At 54.3% G+C, this 5090-nt stretch overlaps 1 non-coding gene across 1 annotated transcript; it reads right to left on the bottom strand.

Moving 5' to 3' along the window:
- Window positions 1-3994: 3994 nt before the first annotated feature.
- On the bottom strand, window positions 3995-4113 carry LOC146038262 (5S ribosomal RNA). Its single transcript, XR_014461868.1, has one exon. It is a non-coding gene; the product is annotated as a 5S ribosomal RNA (ribosomal RNA).
- Between the last annotated feature and the right edge of the window lie 977 nt (window positions 4114-5090).

Below are 5090 nucleotides of genomic sequence, written 5' to 3'. Positions count from 1 at the left end.
AGAAGGGATGGGGTTAGGCTGGGAGAGGGGAGGGTTAGGGTTGGCTGTGGCAGAGGAGGGATGGGGTTAGTTCAGGAGAAGGGAGAGTTAGGGTTGGCTGTGGTAGAGGAGGGCTGGGGTTAGGCCAAGAGAGGGGAGAGTTACGGTTGGCTGTGGCAGAGAAGGGATGGGGTTAGGCTGGGAGAGGGGAGGGTTAAGGTTGGCTGTGGTAGAGGAGGACTGGGGTTAGTTCAGGAGACGGGAGAGTTAGGATTGGCTGTGGTAGATTAGGGCTGGTGTTAGACCAGGAGAGGGGAGAGTTAGGGTTGGCTGTGGAAGAGGAGGTCTGGGGTTAGGTCAAGAGAGGGGAGTGTTAGGGTTGGCTGTGGTAGAGAAGGGATGGTGTTAGGCCTAGAGAGGGGAGGGTTAGGGTTGGCTGTAATAGAGGAGTACTGGGGTTAGGCCAAGAGAGGGTAGGGTTAGGGTTGGCTGTGGCAGAGGAGGGATGTTGTTAGGCCAGGAGAGGGGAGGGTTAAGTTTGGCTGTGGTAGAGGAGGACTGGGGTTAGTTCAGGAGAAGGGAGAGTTAGGATTGGCTGTGGTAGAGGAGGGCTGGGGTTAGGCCAAGAGAGGGGAGGGTTAGGGCTGACTGTGGCAGAGAAGGGATGGTGTTAGGCTGGGAGAGGGGAGGGTTAGGGCTAGCTGTGGCAGAGAAGGGATGGGGTTAGGCTGGGAGAGGGGATGGTTAGGGTTGGCTGTGGCAGAGGAGGGATGGGGTTAGTTCAGGAGAAGGGAGAGTTAGGGTTGGCTGTGGTAGAGCAGGGCTGGGGTTAGGCTAAGAGAGGGGAGGGTTAGGGCTGACTGTGGCAGAGAAGGGATGGTGTTAGGCCAGGAGAGGGGAGGGTTAGGGCTAGCTGTGGCAGAGAAGGGATGGGGTTAGGCTGGGAGAGGGGAGGGTTAGGGTTGGCTGTGGCAGAGGAGGGATGGGGTTAGTTCAGGAGAAGGGAGAGTTAGGGTTGGCTGTGGTAGAGGAGGGCTGGGGTTAGGCCAAGAGAGGGGAGAGTTAAGGTTGGCTGTGGCAGAGAAGGGATGGGGTTAGGCTGGGAGAGGGGAGGGTTAAGGTTGGCTGTGGTAGAGGAGGACTGGGGTTAGTTCAGGAGACGGGAGAGTTAGGATTGGCTGTGGTAGAGGAGGGCTGGTGTTAGACCAGGAGAGGGGAGAGTTAGGGTTGGCTGTGGTAGAGGGCTGGTGTTAGACCAGGAGAGGGGAGAGTTAGGGTTGGCTGTGGTAGAGGAGGTCTGGGGTTAGGTCAAGAGAGGGGAGTGTTAGGGTTGGCTGTGGTAGAGAAGGGATGGTGTTAGGCCTAGAGAGGGGAGGGTTAGGGTTGGCTGTAATAGAGGAGTACTGGGGTTAGGCCAAGAGAGGGTAGGGTTAGGGTTGGCTGTGGCAGAGGAGGGATGGGGTTAGGCTGGGAGAGGGGAGGGTTAGGGTTGGCTGTGGCAGAGGAGGGATGGGGTTAGTTCAGGAGAAGGGAGAGTTAGGGTTGGCTGTGGTAGAGGAGGGCTGGGGTTAGGCCAAGAGAGGGGAGAGTTAAGGTTGGCTGTGGCAGAGAAGGGATGGGGTTAGGCTGGGAGAGGGGAGGGTTAAGGTTGGCTGTGGTAGAGGAGGACTGGGGTTAGTTCAGGAGACGGGAGAGTTAGGATTGGCTGTGGTAGAGGAGGGCTGGTGTTAGACCAGGAGAGGGGAGAGTTAGGGTTGGCTGTGTTAGAGGGCTGGTGTTAGACCAGGAGAGGGGAGAGTTAGGGTTGGCTGTGGTAGAGGAGGTCTGGGGTTAGGTCAAGAGAGGGGAGTGTTAGGGTTGGCTGTGGTAGAGAAGGGATGGTGTTAGGCCTAGAGAGGGGAGGGTTAGGGTTGGCTGTAATAGAGGAGTACTGGGGTTAGGCCAAGAGAGGGTAGGGTTAGTGCTGGCTGTGGCAGAGGAGAGATGGTGTTAGGCCAGGAGAGGGGAGGGTTAAGGTTGGCTGTGGTAGAGGAGGACTGGGGTTAGTTCAGGAGACGGGAGAGTTAGGATTGGCTGTGGTAGAGGAGGGCACACACTCACACACACTGCTCAAAACCGCTCCTCCCACCGGCAGTAGCAGCGCAGAGCAGCCACAGAACCGCCGACATTTACCCACTGCCAGAAACACCATTGACCCGTGCCAGCAGTGGTAAGTGCGCTGGGAGGTAACTGAGCCGGGCCTCTTGGTCCTCCCTCTGGGTCCAGGGGGCGGACAAAAATATTGTGCCATGGGGTGGCATTACCCCTAAATCAGGCCCTGCTCCCCTTCCGCCTATCCCCTCATCCCCTGGTACCTGAGGCAGGGGCAGGGTACACTGAGCATTAGATGGTCCTCTCTGAACCAGCGCCGTGCATATTTAATGAGCAAAATGCTCATTACATATGCGCATATGTAATGAGCGGCCAGCTCATTAAATATGCACGGCGCTGGGGACCAATAGTGCTCACTGCTGCCTGGTACCGTTTCAGACCGAAAAAAAAAACGGGTCTGAAACGGGTAGGACCCTGCTTTTTTACCGTTTTAAAATACCAGTTATTTTAAAAAGGTAAATTCACTCTGGACCTTTCAGACTGCACATATTGCAATTTTGAAACGGTAAAAAAACGGCAATGTGGAGCTTTCCCACTGCAGCTCTACCCATTTAAAAAGGCTAAAAAAATGGCAATTTACCGTTTAAGAGCTGCAGTGGGAAAGGGGTATAAAAGATGCAAGTGTCTTAAGTAATCAAAAGAAACAAACAAACTAGGTATGGGGGAGTGGAGAGAACATAAGGGAAAACAAGATTTATGTCTTACCTGTTAAATCTCTTTCTTCGAGGACGTCAGGGGCCACAGGGATTACAGTGGGTAGAGAGTGAGGTCACAACCTTTCCAGCACCAGAAAGGATAAAACTTCTGACTGCCTAGAGACAGCCCTGGCTCCTCCCCTCCTCTACTCTGCCTCCTAGGCTAGCTACTTTCAGTTTTTTCCAAAGCCAGGCATGAGACAAGATAGAAGGAAGAGAAACCCATACAGAAACACATTAAACAAATATATGTGTGTGTGGTTGCTCAACAGAGAAACCATAACTGTAACATGTGTTAGTACCCTCAACAGAGGAACCTTTAACTAAGTTCACTCAACGGAGGAACTATGAACTTCAATACCAATGAAGCAGGTGTGGCAGGGAGGGTTCCCTGTGGCCCCTGACGTCCTCGGAGAAAGAGATTTAACAGGTAAGACATAAATCTTGTTTTCTTCTGCGGCACACGTCAGGGGCCAGAGAGATTACAGTGGGAAGTCCTAAAGCAGCCACCTAAGGGTGGGGACGCGCCTGTGCCGCGGCCAGTATACTCTGGCCGAATGCCGAGTTCTGGGAGGCAAACGTAACAAACGCAAAAAAGCATAAGAAATTTATTGGCAGACGACCAAGTTGCCGCCTTGCCAAGTTGCTCTGCAGTTGCACCACCTGTAAAAGCCCGAAACACACCCACAGATGTAGCGGAATGAGCCCGGACCCCCGCAAGAACCGGGAGGGAGGTGAACAAGGAGGCCTACTTGATACCTGACCGCAGCTATCGGCTGGCCATAGTCTGCGTGGTAGCAGACCAACCCCTCTTAGGAATTCTCTAGTGGATAAAGAGAGAGTCAGATCGCCGAAATGTTCCAGCGTGATGTATATAGACGTGCAAAGCACAGCCCACATCCAGTTGATTGCTGCCTAGGAGAGACCACCAGCCTACAAAGGGCAGGGATCACTATCTCCTGGATTACCTGAAATTCAGGGACCACCTTGTGAGGTGTAAAGTAACGTTTCAAAGAAACCGTCCTATGAGAATGAAAGACTATGAAAGGCAACTGACCTGACTGGGCAGACACCCAGCAGCAACGGTCAACAGGAAATCCATTGTCCAATTTAGCCAGTAAAGAGCCCTGAAGTGCCTAAAGAATCAGAGAAAGATCCTATCAAACCATAACCTACAGCACCTGGTGTTCCCATGTGGTCTCCCACCCAAGTACTAACCAGGCCCAACACTGCTTAGCTGCCAAGATCGGACGAGATTGGGCTTATCCAGTGTGGTATGGCTGTAGGTGAATGTTTGTAACAACCAGAGGTTGGATCTGCAGGACCCCCTGTCAGAAGGAGCGGAGATCGTGCAACAAAGCTCATCGCCTGTGGAATAAAAAGGAGAGAGCCGAGCCCTGTCCCTTTAATGAAGACAGGCGGAGGCCCGCCCCCACTACTTTTACCGAAAGGACAAAACCCTAGACAAACGGTAAGTCCTGGGAGACGCCATGAAAAATAATCCCGCCAGCTGCGAAAAGCACCAGCCAAAGAAGACTGAAGAGCCCTAAGCCTAGTGATATGACCTCAAAGTCAAGCCCGTGGCTTTTAATAAGATGGTCATTTCTCAGGGACCCTAACAGTGGTCTCACGTGAGCGGTTCTGGCCCTAGAGGCAGATGGATCAGAGAGGCCCCTGACCGGGTCCGCAGATCCGAGAACCAGATTCTCCTGGATCAAGGTGCCCCCACCTCCACCTTTAACATACGAAAAACTTTGGGGCGTGGCTTGGCGACCATCTAGAGTAGCAGCACCTAGCCTGAGCTCCCGCACAGCAGCCACATACAAACGCGGTCCAGCCGACATCCTCGACCCTGCTGACATCCAGGGGACCCCCCACGCTAGCCCGCCCCTCCGCTGGTTAGTCACGGGCGGCGGCTGAGTCAAGAAGCCTATTTATAGTCTTTTGCGGACTGCGGCCTACCCGTGGCTCCGGAGCCGGGGCCTTCATTTTAGACGGCGGCCGGGATTCGGGCTCCACGGCCGAAAGACGCCGCTGAATCCTCTCCAGGACTGCCAGGGCTGCAGCAGGACATCCCCAGGCACCCCAGGCATCCCCAGACACCCCTCCAGGCTGGGACCGGAGCCATAAGAGCAGGTACTATGTGCTTACATCCCCCCCCCCCAGCCCAGCACTCACTCTGTGTCTGATGGTGGCCATCTTGGATGTGGCACTGGCGATGATCCCTACACAGTGAACCCCTGGGCACATGAGATCCTGCCCTGG

Source organism: Crinia signifera, chromosome 9, assembly GCF_055691185.1.
Source record: "Crinia signifera chromosome 9, ASM5569118v1, whole genome shotgun sequence".
Lineage (NCBI taxonomy): Eukaryota > Metazoa > Chordata > Amphibia > Anura > Myobatrachidae > Crinia > Crinia signifera.
This window is presented reverse-complemented; position numbering and strand designations above follow the sequence as displayed.